The 23,903-nt window shown below is 47.7% G+C and overlaps 1 pseudogene; it reads right to left on the reverse strand.

The window, feature by feature from the left end:
• The window catches only part of LOC147118681 (uncharacterized), a 109,384-nt pseudogene that overhangs the window by 81,655 nt on the left and 3,826 nt on the right, over positions 1–23,903 (reverse strand).

The following is a 23,903-nucleotide window of genomic DNA, read 5'->3' on the forward strand; positions in this document are numbered from 1 at the left end:
GTAAAATGAGTTCAGAAAAGGATCAGAGGGAAAATGTTGTTTAATTTTCCCCTTTCCGACCCTAGAGGCAGTGAAGCTGCTTTTCAGTCTCCAGCTGCTGCAGAGGTTGGTTGAAAGGATCAGCAGTAATGGCGGCTGTAATACCCACAAGCCCCGGCGCTCCAGAAAGCGCTCTGTTGACTCTGAGTCCCGCGCATGTGCACATGGCCCCTGTGCTCTCCCTCCTGCTCCACAATCGCCCGTCCCGATCGGTCCACAACACGCATGCTCAGCGCACAAAACCCCGCGGTTGGAACATCGGGCGCGCATGCAGAGCCACAACATCTGGTACGCGTGCGCGGCTCAGGTGGGGGGGGGCGAGTCAGTTTTCCGCCTCAGCTGCCAGGGAGGTGCGCATGCGCAGGACGACCCAACATTCTTCCTGTCAGCAATCATTCCCTCGTTTCTTTAATAAAAACAGAAAATGCTGGAAATACTCAGCAGGTCAGGCAGCGTCTGTCGAGAGAGAAACAGAGTTAATGGCCTGGAAATTCAATGGCCTGCGCCACCAGTTTGCGCCCAAAGAGGGCTTTTGTGCCACTGGCCAAACCTACCATGATATATAGCGGGGCGCTAATGGCGGCGTTAGCCTGTAGCGCTGCGCCGCCACCGATGACGTCATCGGTGTGTGCAGCGCCCCGCTATCGCCCCCGCTGGCCATATTTGGTAGCTGCTGCCTCCTCCGCACCGGCCGCAAACAGCGACCGGTACACAGGGGCCTACCTGTGGCGGTAGTGGGGCGAGTTAAGGTGGAGGTGCGGCCGGCCGCTTTTTCGGCGGCCGCCTGCCCGCACCTCCGTCCCCGGCCTCCTACACCGCCCCCCCCGCGGCATTGCCGGCTGTTTCCCGAGAGCCCGGCACTTCTCCTTGGTGCCGGGCTCATTTGCCGGCACTCGCGAGTGGGGATCGCGCTGTTGCAGGCACCTCCCCCTTAAGAGTGAGAGGAAGGCCTGCAGTACCGCAGGCTGCCATGCCACAGCGGGTGGCGCTGCGGCACTTTACACACCAATATTCAGTTTCAGCGCCCCAAGTGGGGCACCGAAACCCTTGTTTAGCGGCCGGCTTCCACTTGGGGCACTGAAACTGAATATCCCGCTGGCGCAAGTGGCTCCACGCGCAGCGGTAATTCCGGCGCCCAGGCGAGCTGGGCGCCCCAAACTGAATTTTTAGCCCAATGTTTCAGGTCGATGACCTTTTGTCAGAACTGCTTATTTTTTAATGTCAGCCTGTAGCTCAGTTGGTAGCACTCTCACTTCTGAGTCAGAAAGTTGTGAGTTCAAGTTCTACTCCAGGGACTTGAGAACAAAAATCTAGGCTGATACTCCAGTGCAGTGCTGAGGGAGTGTGGCACTGTCAGAGGTGAGTATTTTTGGAGTAAACATTAAACCGAGGCCCTGTCTGCTCTCTCAGGTGGACATCGAAGATCCTATGGCATTATTTCGAAGAAGAAAAGCAAAACAAAGAGAGGGCATGAAAAAATATTGGCAAGGAAAACCCAAAAATGTTTTACAAATACATTAAGTGCAAGAGGATAACTAAAGTAAGAGTGGAGCATATTAGGGACTATAAAGGTAACCTGTGTGTGGAAGCGGAAGACATGGGTATGGTTCTTAATGAATACTTTGCATCTGTTTTCACAAAAGAGAGGGACGATGCAGACATTGCAATCAGGGAGGAAGAGTGTGAAATATTAGATGAAATAAACATAGGGAAAGAGGAAGTATTAAGATGTTTAGCATCTTTGAAAGTGGATAAATCCCCAGGCCTGGATGAAATGTATCCCAGACTGTTGAGAGAGGAAATAGTAGAGACTCTGACCATCATTTTTCAATCCTCTCTGGCTACAGGCGTGGTGCCAGAGGACTGGAGAACTGCTAACATGGTACCATTGTTTATAAAGGGAGAAAGGGATAGACCGAGTAATTACAGGCCAGTCAGCCTAACCTCGGTGGTGGGAAAATTATTGGAAAAAAGTTCTGAGGGACAGGATAAATCTTCATTTAGAAAGAGACGGATTAATCAGGGACAGTCAGCATGGATTTGTTAAGGGAAGGTCATGTCTGACTAACTTGATTGAATTTTATGAGGAGGTAACAAGGAGGGTCGATGAGGGGAGTGCGTTTGATGTAGTCTATAATGATTTTAGCAAGGCTTTTGATACTGGTCACGAAAGTAAAAGCCCATGGGATCCAAGGCAAAGTGTCAAGTTGTATCCAAAATTGGCTCAGAGGCAGGAAACAAAGGGTAATAGTCGAAGGGTGTTTTTGTGACTGGAAGGCTGTTTCCAATGGGGTTCCACAGGGCTCAGTACTGGGTCCTTTGCTTTTTGTGGTATATATCAATGATTTGGACTTGAATGTAGGAAGTATGATTAAGAAGTTTGCAGATGATACAAAAATTGGCCGTGTGGTTGATAATGAAGAAGAAAGCTGTAGACTGCAGGAAGATATCAATGGACTGGTCAGGTGGGCAGACAAGTGGCAAATGGAATTCAATCTGGAGACGTGTGAGGTAACACATTTGGGGAGGTCTAACAAGGCAAGGGAATACACTATAACTGGTGGGACACTGAGAAGTGCAGAAGATCAGAGGGACCTTGGATACAGGTCCACAGATCCCTGAAGGTAACAGGACAGGTAGATATGAGACACGGACAGCAGAGTTAAACAAAACACGTCTTTACTGGTGGAAGTCAATAGTGAAACTAAAACAACAGAGGCTCACTAGCGCCTTTTAGACAGGGGTGGTCACTGCCAGTACTGCAGTCTGAGACCAGTTATTCTCTTAAAGGTACATACACAACAATTCCTCCCCTTTTAGATAAACAGTACATAACATTCATTTAACAACTAAATGATAACTAATTAGAATCACAATTACTGTTGCAAGATACATTGGTTAAGTTTAAGCAATTATAAGTTCAGTCTTTGAGGAGGCTTCCTGATTCTGTCTGGATAACGCCTCTTTGGGGTATCAGGTTCTTCTGGCAATGTTGAGTCGGGATCAATGTCGTTGTTTGGTTCATCTGCTTCCAATATTACCGGTTCTGCGGTAGTTGCAATTGGAACGTCGATTTCATTACCAGGTGTATCAGATCGTGGTGTGGAGTTGACGTTTTCCAGTGACTCTAGAATCTGGTCAGCATGGCATCTTACAATGCTCTCCCCAATGTCCACGGTATACATGTGAGGTCCTTGTCGTGTACAAATCGTTCCTGGCTGCCATTTCTCAGTGTGGTAGTCCCGGGCCAAAACTGGTGACCTATCTTAAAACTCCTGGTCGGCCTTTCATTCATATTCTGAAACTGCCTGTTCTCCACATCTCTTCGGACGTTTGGCTTAACCAAATCCAAGCGGCATCATAGTCTTCGATTGCAGAACATCATGGCTGGAATTTGGTTGGTAACAGCATGTGTCGCATTCCGGTAGGCAAACAAGAAGTTGTCCACCTTGTGTTGTAGGGGTATATCTTCATTACACATTGCCTTGATAGCCTTCTTGAATGTTTGGACAAACCTCTCGGCCAATCCATTAGTGGCTGGATGATATGGGGCAGATGTGTAATGTTTAACACCATTGTTCTTTAAGAACCTCCGGAACTCTTCAGACACAAACTGTGGTCCATTGTCAGAGCAAATTTGTTCTGGCAGCCCATTTCTGGTGAATATGGTTCGTAAAACTGTGATAGTTTTTTCCGTGGTGGTTGAGGACATTTTTATTACCTCTGGCCACTTTGAATGTGCATCAATCGCAATTAAAAACATCGAGTCCATGAAGGGACCAGCAAAATCAATGTGCACCCTTTGCCATGGAGCTGAGGGCCACTCCCATGGATGCAGAGGAGCTTGTGGTGGGGCGTTTTGGACCTTCTGGCATCCTGCACAGCTCTTGGTCATCTCTTCGATTTCTCTATCGATTCCCGGCCACCACACAAACGCTCTGGCTAAGTTCTTCATTTTTACCCCTCCCACATGACCCTCATGAAGCTCATTGAGCACTCTATCCATCAACTTAGGTGGAATTACTACTCTGGATCCACACATCAAGGTTCCTCTGCACACTGACAGCTGTTCTCTTCTCGGCGAGAATGCTGGCAGCAGTGGTTCGCCATGTGCTGGCCATCCCTTCACCATTAAATCATAGACCCGTGATAGTGTCGGGTCATTCCGTGTTTCCTTTTCTATGTTTGCATTCGTCACAGGGAGACATTCGACTATGGTCGAGTGGAATAACTCCATTGGATCCACTGCAAGGTCTTCTTCCACCGTCGGCAACGGTAGGTGTGACAATCCATCAGCATTTCCATGCTGTTTAGTTCCTTTGTACTCAATGTCATATTGGTGTGCCCCTAGGAAAAGGGACCATCTCTGCAGCTGTTGTGCTATCATTATCGGTACGCCCTTCTGCGGGTTGAAAATGGAGACAAGAGGTTGATGATCGGTTAGTAGAGTAAATTTTTGACCGTGCAGGTAGTGATTGAACTCCTTCACCCCCCACACTAGGCTGAGGGCCTCTCTGTCAATCTGGGCGTAGTTACGCTCGGCAGAAGTTAACGAGCATGATGCAAAAGCTATCGGCCTCTCTAAACCATCAAGGAATTTATGTGACAGTACCACCCCAATGCCGTAGGGAGACGCATCACATGCCAGTCTGATCGGCAGTGCTGGGTTGTAGTGAGCCAATACTTCCCTTGAAGTGATTAAGTCCTTACTCTTCTGAAAAGCACGCTTACAATCATCGCTCCATTTCCATGCTACCCCTGTTCGTAGCAGGGCGTTCAGTGGGTGCAGAATTGTCGACAAATTCGGCAAAAACTTATGATAGTAATTCACCAATCCGAGGAATGACCTCAGTTGCGACACATTTTCAGGCGCTGGGGCCTTAACAACGGCTTCAATTTTGTCAGGGGACTTATGTAACCCCTCTTCATCAATCACGTGGCCACAATACGATATCTGTTTCTTAAAAAATTCGCACTTGGGGCGGTTGGCTCACAGCCCATGTTCCCGTAGTCTAGTGAGCACCTGTTCTAGGTTGTTAAGGTGTTCACTGTCATCTTCACCCGTCACAAGGATGTCGTCCAAGTAACACTGAGTCCCCGGAATCCCTTGCAGGACTTGTTCCATCGCTCTTTGCCATATCGCCGGAGCCGATGCTACTCCGAATACCAATCGATGATACTGGTAAAGACCTTTGTGAGTGTTTATCGTGAGATACTTCCTAGAGGACTGTTCAACCTCCATCTGCAAATATGCTTGTGCTAGGTCAATTTTTGTAAAACGCTTCCCTCCAGACAGTGAGGCGAAGATGTCTTCTATCCTTGGAAGAGGATATTGTACTGTGTGAAGGACTGGGTTCACCGTCACCTTGAAATCCCCACAGATACAAATCTTCCTTGACTCCCCGGACTTATTGCTTAACGTTTTCTTCATGACAGGAACGATGGGTGTCGCCCACTCACTCCAGTCAACCTTAGACAACACGCCCGCCTTCTCCAGATTCTCCAGCTCTGCCTCGACGGCTGGGCGAATTGCATATGGTACCGGTCTTGCTTTGAAAAACTTGGGAACTGCATTCTCTTCTATTTTTATCGAGGCGGTTACGCCTTTAAGCGTGCCCAGTTCTTGTTGAAATACCTCTTTGGCGTTAGTTAAGATTGTTGACAATCGTCCAGGAGTGACGTCTTCATCTATTTTACCATCCACCGCCATTGCATGAATGGAGTGCCAATCTAAGCTTATCTTCCTGATCCATTCCCGTCCCAATAACGGTGGTCCACCATTTGGCAGTATGTAGAGATACAATTTCCGTATTTTCTTGCCGTTGTATTCGACAGGCACCTTTATTTTTACTCTGGGGTATACTTTTTGCCCTGTATACGTCGTCAAGACGATGGATGTCTCTCTCAAGGGTATGTGTGAAAATAGCCGCTCGCATTCTCATTGATTCATAATGGTTAGCGCTGATCCTGTATCCAATTCCATTTTAAATTGGGACCCTGCTATCGTGGGGGTGGCCCAAATGGTTCGGTGATCCTCTTTTGCGATTACATTGTGAAGTTTGAGACAGCTTAGTCTCCTATTCCCGGATTCACTATCGCTCATCTGGTCTTCGGAACTACTGTCCGTCATCTTTTGTACTTTCTTGTACGGTTCCTTAGTAGCATTTTTGTTGTCGCTGGTCTTCTTCCCAGACCTGCAAACTCGTGCAATGTGTCCCATCTTCCCGCATTGCCTGCATATTTTTTCTTTGGACCAGCAGTCCTTCTGGTCATGGTTAGTTCTGCCACAGCGATAACATTTTGCAAATCCCCATGTCATTTTGTGGGTGCCGTATTCCTTTGGTTTTTGTTGAATTTCTGCAGCTCCCCTGGCTGCTGCTTCATACGATACTGCCACGCTGAAAGCCTTATCTAGCGTCAGCTCTTTCTCTGAGAGTAACTTCTTCTGTGTTCCTTCACTCAGGAGTCCACAGACAAATTTGTCCCGTAGGGTATCTGCCAGTCCTGCTCCGAACTGGCAGTGCTTTGATAGCTTGTGTAGTTCCGTAAGATACTCAGCATTGCTCTCATCTTTGTGCTGAGTTCCCCTGTGGAATTTAAATCTTTCTGCTATCAACAGCGGTGCAGGGTTTAGGTGTTCCTGTAGGACAGCAACAATTTTGTTAAAACTCTTCGCCTTCGGTTTGGCTGGAGTAATCAGGCCCCGCAATAGGCCGTACGTTCTAGCGCCCATTAAGTTTAACAATATCGATGCCTTTTTCTCCTCCGCTATTTCGTTTGCCTTGAAATATACCTCGACTCTTTCCACATACGTGGTCCAGTCCTCTATTGTATTATCAAAAGCAGTGATACAGCCAGTCTTCGGCATCTTGCAAATCTAAAATGGCGCCTCCCGCGCTTTGCCTTCTTCCCCGATTTAACAAAATGGTGCCTCCCGCGCTTTGCCTTCTTCCCCGCTGTTGTTAGCGCTGCTTTCCACGGTTTCTTGCGCGTTTAATATATATATATTTTTTATTATTATTTTCCCGTCGTGGAACAACCCTGTGGGACTCTTGCCTCCCTCTTTGCGGGTCTATACGCAGCCCAGCTTCGTAGCACCGGCCGCGCCCTGTGTGCTCCACCCTCTCTCTCTCTTCTTCCCGACAACGCTGCTCGGCCCCGTTGCAAGCCACCCGCTCGAGTTCGCGACCGCCGCAGCCCAGGAAGGATCAGTGCACTACTTGCCACCAGCCCGATTAGCTGAAGCACCTTCGACAGGAACCAGGCCCCGCATCCGACAGCTTCTCCAGCAATCTTCAACTCTGCAACACAGGGCGGATGCCCACGGTCGACGCCCGTTTCTACTGCCTCTTACTTTCTTTTCTTTCTGGCCTCGACCTCTGCTCACTTCGCTGTAGGAATGGATCCCAGGAGGTGGTGCAGACTGTAGGTAGGTTCGTATCTGCTCGTCGCCAGTATTATGTCCGTGAATGATTGAGACACGGACAGCAGAGTTAAACAAAACACGTCTTTACTGGTGGAAGTCAATAGTGAAACTAAAACAACAGAGGCTCACTAGCGCCTTTTATACAGGGGTGGTCACTGCCGGTACTGCAGTCTGAGACCAGTTATTCTCTTAAAGGTACATACACAACAGTAGATATGGTGCATGCGCACATGGAGCAGCGGTTTGTGCCGATTCTGGCACAGCGACCCCTCCCGGTCACTAAGGGTAATAACCGCGCATGCCCAGAGGATACCAACCCCCCTCCCCCATTTGGAGCTGTGCATGCGCACTCGTATCCTGTCGGACGGAGCCGGTGCGGGGCATTCCGGGGAAAGGCCTTGGTGTCGGTTCCAGAGTCGCGATCGGTGACGCAAAGTGAGTTTTCTCCGCTCCGATTGGGTGGAGAATCACGCGGGGTGGGGGGACGGGTGGATCAGGAGAGAATAAAGCGAAATAGAAAAACCTGAGAGTCCGCGAGGCACCGGTCCGAGCGGCGTCAGTTGGACGGCGCACGTGATCACCTCAGGGACAAGTGACCAGGGCCCACGGCCTGATTGACATGAGCTTCCGACCAATAGAGAGCGAGCAGGGCGGGACTGGAGGAGCGAGCCGGCGGCGGGTCCTCCAAACAATCGGAGAGCCCGAGGGGCGGGACTAGCGCCGGCTGATTGTCTGATCCGCAGGGCAGCGAGTTTCTCCAGTCCCTTGTTCAGGGCCCGGGGCCAGGGGAGGCTGTGGGCCTTTATTCCCCTTATTGGACACAAGGCTCTTTGTCCCACAACACACTGGCTCAGGTTTTAATAGAGACTTTTTAAATTCATCAATAAAAGCAAATAAACCCCGGGCTTCTGTGGAACAAACTTTCTGATATTTTATAGAATCATAGAATGGTTACAGCACAGAAGGAGGCCATTCGGCCCGTCGAGTCCGTGCCAGCTCGCTGCAAGACCACTTCAGCTAGTCCCACTCCCCGCCCTTTCCCCGTAACCCTGCACATTTCTTTACTTCAGGTACTTATCCAATTCCCTTTTGAAAGCCGTAATTGAATCTGCCTCCACCACCCTTTCAGGCAGTGCATTCCAGATCCTAACCACTCGCTGCATAAAAAAGTTTTTCCTCATGTCGTCTTTGGTTCTTCTGCCAATCACCTTAAATCTGTGTCCTCTGGTTATCGACCCTTCCGCCAATGGGAACAGTTTCTCTCTATCTACTCTGTTCAGACCCTTCATGATTTTGAACACCTCTATCAAATCTCTTCCCAACCTTCTCTGCTCTAAGGAAAACAACCCCAGCTTCTTGCGTCTATCCACGTAACTGAAGTCCCTCATCCCTTATCCCTGGAACCATTCTTGTAAATCTTTTCTGCACCATCTCTAAGGCCTTGACATCCTTCATAAAGTGCGGTGCCCAGAATTGGACACAATACTCCAGTTGAGGCCGAACCAGTGTTTTATAAAGGTTCATCATAACCTCCTTGCTTTTGGACTCTATGCCTCTATTTATAAAGCCCAGGATCCGGTATGCTTTTTTAACCACTTTCTCAACCTGCCCTGCCACCTTCAATGATTTGTGCACACATACCCCCAGGTCTCTCTGTTCATGCACCCACTTTAGGATTGTACCCTTTAGTTTATATTACCTCTCCTCGTTCTTCCTAACAAAATGTATCACTTCGCACTTTTCTGCATTAAATTTCATCTGCCACGTGTCCGCCCATTCCACCAGCCTGTCTATGTCCTCTTGAAGTCTATCACTATCCTCCTCACAGTTCACTATACTTCCAATTTTTATGTCATCTGCAAATTTTTAAACTGTGCCCTGTAAACCCCACAGCAGCAGCAGTGGCAGTGCGGACCTGGGAGGAGCGGCGGCGGTGATATAAAGAGCGAGGCGGTGAAGCAGGTAGTTTTACCAATCTCAGAGCTCCGAGAGTGGGAGAGAGATGTAAAAAGTAATCGAAGTGTGACATCACCAGAAAGCAGGTAGGTGATTGGTTGGTGAGTATTTCTCTCTTTCTTGTTTTTTCCATACTTAAATTTTGTGGTTTATAGTTTCTAGGGTCTCTGTTGTGTAGCGGGGACTACTGTTAAACAAGGGCCCTTGAGTACATCATTTAATTGGTGTGTAATTGTTGGGATCGATTTGATTTAATTTAATTTGAATTAATTAAAGGGTAAGTCATGGCAGGAGAGCTCTGTGCCGTGGTATGCTCCTCCTGCACTATATGGGAAATTCGGGAAACTTCTTGTGTCCCTGACGACCATGGGTGCGGGAAGTGTATCCAGCTGCAGCTACTGACAGACCGCACTGCGGCGCTGGAGCTGCGAGTAGATACATACTGGAGCATTCACGGTGCTGAGGACATCATGGATAGCATGTTTAGGGAGTTGGTCAAACCGCAGGTAAAGGCTGCACAGGCAGGAAGAGAATGGGTGACCACCAGGCAGAGTAGTAGGCGCAGGCAGGTAGTGCAGGGGTCCCCTGTGACCATCCCCCCTCAAACAGATATACCGCTTTGGATATTGGTGAGGGAGATGGCTTATCGGGGAAGGCAGCAGCAGCCAATTGCCTGGCCCCATGGGTGGTTCTGCTGCACAGGACGGGAGGAAAAAGAATGGGAGAGCTATAGTGATAGGGGATTCTATTGTAAGGGGAATAGATAGGCGTTTCTGCAGCCGCAAATGAGACTCCAGGATGGTATGTTGCCTCCCTGGTACAAGGGTCAAGGATGTCTCGGAGCGGCTACAGAGCATTTTGGAAGGGGAGGTTGAACAGCCAGTTGTCGTGGTGCATATAGGTACCAACGATATAGGTAAAAACCGGGATGAGGTCCGAAAAGCTGAATATAGGGAGTTAGGAGGTAAATTAAAAAATAGGACCTCAAAGGTAGTAATCTCAGGATTGCTACCAGTGCCATGTGCTAGGCAGAGTAGAAATAGAAAGATATTTCAGATGAATACATGGCTAGAGGAATGGTGCAAGGGGGAGGGATTCAAATTCCTGGGACATTGGAATCAGTTCTGCGGGAGGTGGGACCAGTACAAAATGGATGATTTGCACCTGGGCAGGACTGGGACCGATGTCCTAGGGAGTGTGTTTGCTCGTGCTGTGGGGGAGGGTTTAAACTAAAATGGCAGGTGGTTGGGAACCTGTGCAGGGAGACAGAGGAAAGGGAAACAAGGATAGAAACAAAAGACAGGAAGGAGAAAAGCAAAAGTGACAGTCAGAGTAATCAAGGGTTTAAATCTAACATGGCCACAGTAAATAATAATTCTAAAAGGTCTAAGAATCTTAAAAAAACAAGCCTGAAGGCACAGTGTCTTAATGCGAGGAGCATTCGTAATAAGGTGGATGAATTAGCTGCGCAAATAGATGTAAACGGAAATGATATGATTGAGATTATGGAAACATGGCTCCAGGGTGACCAGGGCTGGGAACTCAACATCCAGGGGTATTCAATATTCAGGAAAGACAGGCAAAAAGGAAAAGGAGGTGGGGTAGCATTGCTGGTTGAAGAGGACATTAACACAATTGTAAGGAAGGATATTAGCTCTGATGATGTGGAATCTGTATGGGTAGAGCTGAGAAATATCAAGGGACAGAAAACGTTAGTGGGAGTTGTATACAGACCCCCAAACAGTAATGTGGAGGTTGGGGATGGCATTAAATGGGAAATTAGAGATGCATGCAATAAGGGCACAGCAGTTATCATGGGTGACTTTAATCTACATATAGATTGGGCTAACCAAATTAGTAACAATACTGTGGAGGAGGAATTCCTGGAGTGTATACGGGATGGTTTCCTGGACCAATATGTCGAGGAACCAACCAGAAATCAGGCCATCTTAGACCATGTATTATGTAATGAGAAAGGATTAATTAGCAATCTTGTTGTGCGAGGCCCCTTGGGGAGGAGCAATCATAATATGATAGAATTCTTCATTAAGATGGAGAGTGAAGTATTCGACTCAGAGACTAGGGTCCTGAATTTAAATAAAGGAAACTATGATGGTATGAGGAACGAGTTGGGTAGGATTGATTGGGGATTCTTACTCAAAGGGTTGACAGTGGATAGGTAATGGCAAACATTTAAAGATCGCATGGATGAACTACAGAATTTGTTCATCCCTATTTGGCATAAAAATAAAACAAAAAGGTGAATCAACCATGGCTAACACGGGAAATTAGGGATAGCATAAGATCCAAGGAGAGGACATATAAATTGGGCAGAAAAAGCAGTAAACCTGAGGATTGGGAGCAGTTTAGGAGTCAACAAATGAGGACAAAGGGATTAATTAAGAGGGGGAAAATAGAGTATGAGAGTAAGCTTTCAGGGAACATAAAGACTGACTGTAAAAGCTTCTATAGATATGTGAGGAGAAAAAGATTGGTGAAGTCAAGCGTAGGTCCCTTGCAGTCAGAATCAGGGGAATTTATAATGGGGAACAAAGAAATGGCTGACCAATTAAATATATATTTTGGTTTTGTCTTCACAAAGGAGGACACAAATAACCTCCCAGAGATGTCGGGGAACATAGGGTCTAATGAGAGGGAGGAACTGAAAGAAATCAGTATTTGTAGGGAAATGGTGATAGGGAAATTGATGGGATTGAAGGCCGATAAATCCCCAGGGCCTGATAATCTACATCCTAGGGTACTTAAGGAAGAGGCCCTAGAAATAGTAGATGCTTTGCTGGTCATCTTCCAAAATTCTATAGACTCTGGAACAGTTCCCATGGATTGGAGGGTAGCTAATGTTACCCCGCTATTCAAAAAAGGTGGTAGAGAGAAAATGGGCAATTACAGACTGGTAAGGCTAACATCGGTAGTGGGGAAAATGCTAGAGTCCATTATAAAAGATGTAATTGCAGAGCACTTGGAAAACAGTGGCAGGTACGGACAAAGTCAACATGGATTTACAAAAGGTAAATCGTGCTTGACTAATCTACTGGAATGTTTTGAGGATGTAACTGGTAAAATAGATAAGGGAGAACCAGTGGATGTGGTGTATTTGGACTTTCAGAAGGCTTTCGATAAGGTCCCGCATAAGAGATTAGCGTGTAAAGTTAAGGCACATGGGATTGGGGGCAAGGTACTGACTTGGATAGAGAACTGGTTGGCAGATAGGAAGCAAAGAGTTGGAATAAACAACTCTTTTTCCGCGTGGCAGGCAGTGACTAGTGGGGTACCGCAGGGATCGGTCCTTGGACCCCAGCTATTCACAATATATATAAATGATCTAGACGAGGGAACTAGATGTAATATCTCCAAGTTTGCAGACATCACAAAGCTGGGTGGGCGTGTGTGCTGTGAGGAGGATGCCGAGAAACTCCAGTATGATTTGGACAGGTTGGGTGATTGGGCAGATGCATGGCAGATGCAGTATAATGTGGATAAATGCGAGGTTATCCACTTTGGTGGCAAACACAGGAAGGCAGATTATTATCTGAACGGCAATAGATTGGGAGAAGGGGAAGTGCAACGAGACCTGGGTGTCCTTGTGCACCAGTCGCTGAAGGTAAGCATGCAGGTGCAGCAGGCAGTTAAGAAGGCAAATGGTATGTTGGCATTCGTAGCAAGAGGGTTCGAGTACAGGAACAAGGATGTCTTGCTGCAGTTGTACAAGGCCTTGGTGAGACCACATCTTGAGTATTGTGTACAGTTTTGGTCACCTTATCTGAGGAAGGATGTTCTTGCCATGGAGGAAGTGCAGCGAAGATTCACCAGACTGACACCTGGGATGGCAGGAATGACGTATGAGGAGAGATTGGGTCGATTGGGCTTATACTCACTGGAATTTAGAAGAATGAGAGGGGATCTCATTGAAACTTAGAAAATTCTATCAGGACTGGAGAGACTAGATGCAGGAAGGATGTTCCCGATGGCAGGGGAGTCCAGAACCAGGGGTCACAGTCTAAGGATAAGGGGTAAGCCATTTAGGACTGAGATGAGGAGGAATTTCTTCACCCAGAGAGTGGTGAACCTGTGGAATTCTCTACCACAGAAGGAAGTTGAGGTCAATTCATTAAATATATTCAAGAAGGAGTTAGATATATTTCTTAATGCTAAAGGGATCAAGGGATATGGGGAGAAAGCAGGGACAGGGTACTGAATTTGGATGATCACCCATGATCTCATTGAATGGTAAAGCAGGCTCGAGAGGCCGAATGGCCTACTCCTGCTCCTATGTTCTATGTTTCTATGTCTAAGTCATTAATATATATCAAGTAAAGCTGTGGTCCTAGTACTGACCCCTGGGGAACACCACTGTGTACCTTCCTCCAGTCCAAAAAACAACCGTTCACCACTACTCTCTGTTTTCTGTCACTTAGCCAATTTTGTATCCATGCTGCCACTGTCCCTTTTATTCCATGGGTTTCAACTTTGCTGGCAAGCCTATTATGTGGCTCTTTTTCCAATACTTTTTGGAAATCCAGGTACACCACGTTAATCGCATTGCCCTCATCAACCCTCTCTGTTACCTCATCAAAAAACTCAATCAGAATCAGAGCAGCCAGGCCCGGTGGACGTGAGGCCAGTGCCCCGGCACCAGGAAACCCAGGGTGCAGCGCCTCCCCCATCCGAGCCACCGCTTCCCGGTTTCTTTAGTCGGTTCCACCGAGTCTGACTCTGGCCAAAGGACAGGAGCCGGGCTCCCAGAATGGCCCACGGCCCCGGGAAGCATGCGCACTCTCAGCGGGGAAATCAGCGCCTTGGGTAGAGCAGTTTCTGGGGTGCGGGGAATTGTGGGTGCTGCGGCCGCCATTAGTCAGCGGCTGTCGTGAAGAGTTTTATTGCAGGCTGACGGAAGGTAGGTCCCTGGCCGCCTGTGTAGGTCTTTTTGTTGCATCAGTTTGAGCTGGAGTGGAGATGGAGGAGAAGCTGCTGGGTTTAACCCCCAGTACTTCTGAGCCCAGGAGGACACAACAATTTCCAATGTGAGGCTGTCAAGGGAGGTGGATTCTGGGGGAGATTAGGTTGTTAAACATTGTCCCTACAATGTAAAAGAGTATTGTTTTAGGAACAAGTATTTCTGTAGAGGCTTTTAATCAAGTTTACATATACAGACTTGTTTTAATTCATTCTTCTGGTGTGGGCGTCGCTCGCAAGAGCAGCAAATATGGCCAAACCCAGTTGCCCGTTGAGAAAGTGGTGGTGGGCCGCCTTCTTGATCCGCTGCAGTCCGTGTGGTGAAGGTACTCCCACAATGTTGTCAGGTAAGGAGTTCCAGGATTTTGACCCAGCAACGATGAATATATCTGAGTCAGGATGGTGTGTGACTTGGAGGGGAACTTGGAGATGATGCTGCTCCCCTACACCTTCTGCCTTTGTCCTTCTAGGTGCTGGAGGTTGCGGGTTTTGGAGGTTCTGTCAAAGTTCTGGTCGAGTTGCAGGTGTATAAAGTTCCTTTCCTTCACCCCCTCCCCCTCCCACCTCTCTCTCTCTCCTCCCATAGAGGCCAGAGTCTTGTGTAGTCCCAGACCAGGTGGCGGATTCCCTTCCCTGAGGGACATTAGTGAACCAGTTGGGTTTTTATGACAATCCGGCAGCTTTCATGGTCAGTTTTTCTGGTGCCGGCCCCACAAATGACCAGATTCATTGAGCTCAATTTCACAACCTGCCTTTGTTTTCTTGTGGATTCTCTCTCACACTCCCTGTTTTAAATTAATTTTACAGGCTATTAGAAGGGGAGGATTTACAGACGGTAAGCTCAAACCAAACATCACGTCAAGATCTGAGAATCACTCGACTCATCAGATCTGAATATCACCGGCCTGTGGAACAAATGTTCCGTGTGTGGAAACAGATTCACAAATTCATCCAACCTGCTGACACACCAGCGAGTTCATACTGGGGAGAGGTCTTCCACCTGCTCCGTGTGTGGGAGGGGATTCACTAATTCATCCCACCTGCAGGAACACCAACTTGTTCACACTGATAAGAGACCTTTTAAATGTTCTGACTGTGAGAAGAGATTTAAAAGCAAAAAACATCTGCTGAGACACCAACAAGTTCACACTGGGGAGAGACCGTTCACCTGCTCCATGTGTGGGAAGGGGTTCACTCAATTATCCAGCCTGCTGACACACCAGTGAGTTCACAAGTGACTGCAGGGGTTGGATTCTGCTGTTATTGCTGCTATTAATCACACCCAGGACTGAACCATTCTGACAGTTAGGGTTTGTTTCTGCTGATGTTGATAACTCCTGTAACTGGGCTGGAGTTTAATATTCTGGATATATGTCAAATAAATCAGCTTTGTTTTAAACACATTGTTGTAGATTTTTGTCTTTCCCATCTGAGTGTTTAGCATCACCTGACTGGAGCTCAGAAAGGTCAATCCGGGGGAGGATCGTACGGTGGGAACAGAACTTTAGCCTGGACACAGTCCTTCAGGGCCACACTGAGAGGGGCAAATGGCACTTTGGTCTTTCTCGTCTCTCCTCACTGTCGGCAAAGGCTCCATGTGGGTTAATGTTGAGGCATGTGAGAAACGTGTTCCAGCCGCTCTCTGCCATGCTTTAGAGCTCCTAGGCACGGAACAGAAGGCTCCTTCAGGAATGTACCCCAGTGCTTTATTTTTAATGGCCTTATTAACCTGTGTCGCTACTTTTAGTGATTTCTGTATCTGTATCCCTGGATCCCTCTGCTCCTCCAGCCCATTTAGACTCTTAGGGGGAAAAATTCGGTGGCGCCCCCTAATTTAAGCGCCTCAAAAAAGTTAGCGCCCCTGCGCATTAAATTCAGTGGTAGCGCCCCAGGCACGAGGCAGGGTGCTACTGGAAGCGCTCCCCTCCCTCTTGAGGCACTACCAGTGAATTTCACGGCACTTCGTGCAACAACGCCATGCCCATCGGCACATAGCACCGCATCATAGCAGACCTCCCTCCCCGATTAAAGGGGAGGGGCCTAGCACTGCGCACACCGGGGCCCTGCTGGACCACCGGGGAGCGGGGTGTCGGATCAAGAGGAGCACCGGACTGAGCGATCGCAGCCGGCACCCCGAAGAAGAAAGGAGAAGGGGGAAGGTGCTGGCAGTCGGCCAAAATAAAAAGTTGCCGCCCGACACCTGCCTTTTAAGTAGCGCCGCTGCAGCTGCAGGAACGACCCCTGATGCCGTCGGACATATCGTCCGGCGATAGGTCAGTGGTCGCAACCCAAGTTTGCAGCCGGGGTGCTGTGCATGGCGATGACGTCATTGCCGGTGGTGCAGTGCCACGGGGTGCTACCGGCTACCGCCGCCGCTAACCTCCCGCTGAATATCGCGGGAGGCACAAAGCAACCCAATTTCACCCCCTTGTCCAAGTAGTGTGTGGCATCCTTCTTCTTCCCACCAAAACACACCACCTCACACTGATCTATAGTGAAATTCATTTTCTAATTACACACCCATTCTGAAATTTATTAATGTCTTCTTGCATTTTGTCTTCCTCAGTATTAACTCTACCTCCCAATTTGGTGTTATCGAAAAACTTTGAAATTGTACCTCTGATTCCCGAGTCCAAATCGTTTATGAACAACAGTGATCCCAGCACCGATCCCTGTGGAACACCACTTCCCACCCTTTGCCAGTCTGAGTAGCTACTCCCAACCCCTACTCTCTGTTTCCTGTTTTGTAATCAGCTTGCTATCCAAAAACAGTATGTAACATCGACAAGATGACCCAGGTCAGGCCATGTGGAGTGAAGGGCCAGGCAGCAGAATGGATGGAAAGATGGGTACAAGACAGAAATCAGAGGGTTGGAGTTAAGGGGAGTTTGTTGCGATCTTTCCATCCATTCTGCTGCCTGGCCATCTTGTAGACCGTACACACTGCAGACACAGTGCACCAGTGGTGGAGGGGGTGGGTATTGAGTCCTGTGGCAGGGGCGTCCCTGACAGGGTCACAGACCCTTCAGCCACTGGAGAGACATGGAGAGCTGAGCTCGGCAGCATTAGTCCTGTTTTGCATCCTCCCTCCATCCATCTCTCACCTGCTGCCTCACCCACAGTCGCCACCGCCGCCCGTGCATGCTCAGCTCACACTGCCCGGGTGATTGACGGGAGCTTTGGACCAATAGGAAGAGCGGGGCGGGGCTGGAGGACCGAGCCGGTGGTGGATCCTCCAACCAATCGGAGTGTATGAGGGGCGGGGCTTGTGGCACCCAGTGGGCGGGGCTCAGCCCGGAGCTCCCTCATTGGCTGAAACTCTGCATCATTTTCAAAGCTGATTTCTCTCAAACTCCCGGAGAAAACTGGACCTTTCTGTTGTGGCTTTAAACAGATGAAACCCTGTTCGGTGGAGCAAACATTGCAACATTTGGTAGTGAAATGGATTCATTCAGGACAGACAGCAGGGATTATTTCAGGAAATAACACACTGTAGTGAGAAAGGAAATGCAGTGGATGTTGTGGAGATGGATTGTCTAAAGGTGTTTGATAAGGTGCCGGACGGGAGGCTTGTTGATCAAATTAAGGCTCACGGTATTAAAGGGAGTGGAGCAGCGTGGATAGGAAGTTGGGTAAAGGGCAGAAAACAGAGAGTAGTGGTTAATGGGTGTTCAGACTGGAGGGATGTAAACAGTGGTGTCCCCCAGGGTCAGTGTTGGGATCACTGATCTTAATGTAAAGAAATGATCTCAGCTTGGGTATATGAGGCACAAGAGATCGGTAGCATAGTGGTAATGTCACTGGGCTAGTAATCCAGAGGCCTGGTAGAAAAGAGAGAGTAGTGGTTAATGAATGTTCAGACTGGAGATATGTGAGGTGATAGATTTTAGGAGGAAGAAAAATGTAGGAAATTTACATGAATAGGTAAAACTTTGAAAGGAATAGAGGAGCAAAGACATAGGAGTATAAGATTCTGGCTAACAACTTGTCCTATTAATTTGCTGGTTCAAGTGTCCAGTGTCACCAACCTTCATACTCTATTAAGAAGCTGATGGGTTTATATTCTATCATCTTTGGGTTAAATGTTGTGATCATTGAGTCCCATCAAACTATCTCCAGTCAGCTACAGCACGGGTTAGATACAGAGTAAAGCTTCCTCTACACTGCCCCATCAAACACTCCCAGGGCAGGTACAGCACGGGTTAGATACAGAGTAAAGCTCCCTCTACACTGTCCCATCAAACACTCCCAGGGCAGGTACAGCATGGGTTAGATACAGTGTTGTTGAGTCTGTATGTCCCAGTTAGGTTTAGGATCAATCACTGGACACAGACAACAAGAATAACTTTTAACAGGTCTTTACTATTCGAAGGTCAGGGCTGAACTGCCCAGCAAATCCTTGCACAACACTTATATACCGGTGTGGTCACCACCGGTATTACAGTATTACAGTATACAGCAGCCAAGAGAAAGTAGTACATCTCTTAAGGTAGTTCTCTTAAGGTGGAACAGGTTACATACACCACAAGTGTAAAGCTCCCTCTACACTGTCCCATCAAACATTCCCAGGGCAGGTACGGCACGGGTTAGATACAGAGTAAAGCTCCCTCTACACTGTCCCATCAAACACTCCCAGGGCAGGTACAGCATGGGTTAGATACAGAGTAAAGCTCCCTCTACACTGTCCCCATAAACCAATCCCAGGGCAGGTACAGCACGGGTTAGAGGTTGAGTAAAAATCCCTCTGTGAATGATAAGGAGGCTGTGATTCTGTAATTATTTACACAGGAGATTCCCATTACTCACATTCCCGACTATCCAGTACAATTTTCACAGGGCAAGACCTTGCAGGAGATGTCATTAGACTTACACTAATCTACTGTCTGATATAAACCAACCCCACAGTCACTGACACCAATCTCCTCCTGTCTGATATAAACCAGCCCCACAGTCACTGACACCAATCTCCTCCTGTCTGATATAAACCAGCCCCACAGTCACTGACACCAACCTCCTCCTGTCTGATATAAACCAACCCCAGTCACTGACACCAATCTCCTCCTGTCTGATATAAACCAGCCCCACAGTCACTGACACCAATCTCCTCCTGTCTGATATAAACCAACCCCACAGTCACTGACACCAATCTCCTCCTGTCTGATATAATCCAACCCCACAGTCACTGACACCAATCTCCTCCTGTCTGATATAAACCAACCCCAGTCACTGACACCAATCTCCTCCTGTCTGATGTAAACCAGCCCCACAGTCACTGACACCAATCTCCTCCTGTCTGATATAAACCAGCCCCACAGTCACTGACTCCAATCTCCAGTGTATGTCAGACTGAAGTTGTTTACAATCCTCATGAGCTTTTACGCTATTCCTAGTTGAGTTTGAGATCTCCAATGAAACACTCCACACACCTTAATCCCCCTGAGCACAGGTTTTATTTTAATATGAAGATTCTACGACAATACAACTCCTTTACTAAATGAGTGCAAAATATTCATATGGGAGATGCTACAAAGGAATACTTCTTGTAATATTCTTACAATATTATAGTTATATAGCAAGACTCATAATCTAACAAGCTGTATCCATGAACTCAGACTTTGATAATTGCCAAGCCTGGGAGGCACGAAAGGATGTTTGACTCTTTTAAAGTGCCAATTAGAATGACATTGTCATCAATCGATGTCACATTACTGAGAGGGCCCCCTTTTTAAAGGGGCGCAAACAATCAACTCCAAATTAAAATTAAATCCTGAGTCCCCAAAGCCTTTCTACCATTTACAAGGCACAAGTAAGGAGTGTGATGGAATACTCTCCACTTGCCTGGGTGAGTGCAGCTCCAACAAGACTCAAGAAGCTCGAAACCATCCAGGGCAAAGCAGCCTGCTTGATTGGCACCCAATCCACCACCTTAAACATTCACTCACTCCACCACCGGCATACCATGGCTGCAGTGTGTACCATCTACAAGATGCACTACAGCAACTCGCCAAGGCTTCTTCGACAAAACCTCCCAAGCCCACGACCTCTTCCATCTAGAAGGACAAGGGCAGCAGGTGCATGGGAACACCACCACCTCCAAGTTCCCCTCCAAGTCACACACCATCCCGACATGGAAATGTATCACCAATACTTCATCGTTGCTGGGTCAAAATCCTGGAACTCCCTCCCTAACAGCACTGCGGGAGCACCTTCACTACACGGACTGCAGCAGTTCAAGAAGGCGGCTCACCACCACCTTCTCAAGGGCATCTAGGAATGGGCAATAAAGGCGAGCAACACCCAGATCTTATAAGCGAATAAAAAATAGTCCCAGGGTTAGAATCCCCCTGTACAGTCCCAGGGTCGGAATCCCCATGTACAGTCCCAGGGTTAGAATCCCCAAGTACAGTCGCAGGGTTGGAATCCCCATGTACAGTCCCAGGGTTAGAATCCCCAAGTACAGTCCCAGGGTTAGAATCCCCATGTACAGTCCCAGGGTTGGAATCCCCATGTACAATCCCAGGGTTAGAATCCCCATGTACAGTCCCAGGGTTAGAATCCCCATGTACAGTCCCAGGGTTAGAATCTCCATGTACAGTCCCAGGGTTAGAATCCCCAAGTACAGTCCCAGGGTTAGAATCCCCATGTACAGTCCCAGGGTTAGAATCCCCATGTACAGTCCCAGGGTTAGAATCCCCAAGTACAGTCCCAGGGTTAGAATCCCCATGTACAGTCCCAGGGTTAGAATCCCCATGTACAGTCCCAGGGTTAGAATCCCCATGTACAGTCCCAGGGTTGGAATCCCCATGTACAGACGCAGGGTTAGAATCCCCATGTACAGTCCCAGGGTTAGAATCCCCATGTACTGTCCTGGGGTTAGAATTCCCATGTATAGTCCCAGGGTTAGAATCCCCATGTACAGTCCCAGGGTTAGAATCCCCATGTACTGTCCTGGGGTTAGAATCCCCATGTACAGTCCCAGGGTTAGAATCCCCATGTACAGTCCCAGGGTTAGAATCCCCGTGTACAGTCCCAGGGTTAGAATGCCCATGCACAGTCCCAGGGTTAGAATCCCCAAGTACAGTCCCAGGGTTAGAATCCCCATGTACAGTCCCAGAATTGTAATCCATGCGTTGGCAATGAGCTTGTGCCCCAGTAAAACCCAGGTCAAGGGCAGGCCCACTGTGCCCACTCTGAACCCGCTTTGCTGCTCCCTCTGTGCCCAGCACTGCCTGCACCCCCAGCACACGGAAATGAAATTTCAGCCCCAGTGTTACAAGTTTAATCGGTTACAGGGTGGAGAGAGGAATAATTCAATCTGACCCAGAGCTGTGTGATTGGTTCAGTCTGTATATCACTGACGGGCCCTTTTAAATTTGAGTGGTCAGTTATTTCTTCCGAAATTCTATAGACTCTGGAACAGTTCCCATGGATTGGAGGGTAGTTAATGTAACACCACTATTCAAAAAAGGTGGTAGAGAGAAAACGGGAAATTATAGACCGGTAAGCCTGACATCGGTAGTGGGGAAAATGCTAGAGTCCATTATAAAAGATGTAATAGCAGAGCACTTGGAAAACAGTGACAGGATCGGACAAAGTCAACATGGATTTACAAAAGGTAAATCGTGCTTGACTAATCTACTGGAATTTTTTGAGGATGTAACTGGTAGAATAGATAAGGGAGAACCAGTGGATGTGGTGTATTTGGACTTTCAGAAGGCTTACGATAAGGTCCTGCATAAGAGATTAGCGTGTAAAGTTAAAGCACATGGGGTTGGGGGTAAGGTACTGACTTGGATAGAGAACTGGTTGGCAGACAGGAAGAAAAGAGTTGGAGTAAATGGGTCTTTTTCTGAGTGGCAAGCAGTGACTAGTGGGATACCGCAGGGATTGGTGCTAGGACCCCAGCTATTCACAATATATATTAATGATCTGGACGAGGGAACTAGATGTAATATCTCCAAGTTTGCAGACAACACAAAGCTGGGTGGGCGTGTGTGCTGTGAGGAGGATGCTGAGTAACTCCAGGATGACTTGGACAGGTTGGGCGATTGGGCAGATGCAGTATAAAGTGGATAAATGCGAGGTTATCCACTTCGGTGGCAAAAACAGGAAGGCAGATTATTATCTGAACGGCAACAGATTGGGAGAAGGGGAAGTGCAACGAGACCTAGGTGTCCTTGTGCACCAGTCACTGTAGGTAAGCATGTAGGTGCAGCAGGCGGTTAAGAAGGCAAATGGTATGTTGGCCTTCATAGCGAGAGGATTCGAGTACAGGAACAAGGATGTCTTGTTGCAGTTGTACAGGGCCTTGGTGAGACCACACCTTGAGTATTGTGTGCTGTTTTAGAAACTCCCATAGCTACTAGGGGAACAGAGAAATTGTGTAACCTTAGCGGCACACTATGTTACAGCTTGCCATAAACAGAGGGACAACCATTAAACCTAAGAAGAGTATATACAAATCATACGAATGTATATTTATACACTCAGGGATATATCTGTTTATACACTGTATGGATAGATCGGCGTTTATGTGTTCAATCATAAATGTTTTTCGATGCTTTGGCAACATAAGATGTACCTTATCATGCCAATAAAGCGATTTGAATTGAATTGAATTTAGTCACCTTATCTGAGGAAGGATGTTCTTGCCATGGAGGGAGTGCAGCGAAGATTCACCAGACTGATACGTGGGATGGCAGGAATGACGTATGAGGAGAGATTGGGTCGATTGGGCGTATATTCACTGGAGTTTAGAAGAATGAGAGGGGATCTCATTGAAACATATAAAATTCTAACAGGACTAGACAGACTAGATGCAGGAAGGATGTTCCCGATGGCAGGGGAGTCCAGAGCCAGGAGTCGCAATCTAAAGATAAGGGATAAGCCATTTAGGACAGAGATGAGGAATTTCTTCACCCAGAGAGTGGTGAACCTGTGGAATTCTCTACCACAAAAGGCAGTTGAGGCCAATTCATTAAATATATTCAAGAAGGAGTTAGATATATTTCTTAAGGCTAAAGGGATCAAGGGGTATGGGGAGAAAGCAGGGACAGAGTAATGAATTTGGATGATCAGCCATGATCGCATTAAATGGCGGAGTAGGCTCGAGGGGCCGAATGGCCTACTCCTGCTCCTATCTTCTATGTTTATGTATTCAATTTCCCAGTAACTCTAATCCCGGATATAAAAGAGGGGAGAGCTGTTTAAATCAAAGTCCCCTTGGAGATTCTGTGAGTGAAGGAACTGGTCAGCTTGAAATTCAAATCAGAAAAATCAGTGAGAAATTTCCAATTAGCAGATTTTGACCAGAGAATCAATGGTTACAGCACAGAAGGAGGCCATTCGGCCCGTCAAGCCCGTGCCGAAACAGCGTAGCTCATCAGGACGGGGATTGAACCCGCGACATCGGCGTTATTAGCACCATGCACCAACCATCTGAGCAAACTGACCAATATCAACTCCCACAGGGATGGGGAATTCTAGAGTAAGAAGGTCACGCTTTGAA

This window comes from Somniosus microcephalus, chromosome 4 (genome assembly GCF_052327205.1).
Source record: "Somniosus microcephalus isolate GS21.2 chromosome 4, FLI_Smic_1.0, whole genome shotgun sequence".
NCBI classification, from domain to species: Eukaryota; Metazoa; Chordata; class Chondrichthyes; order Squaliformes; family Somniosidae; genus Somniosus; species Somniosus microcephalus.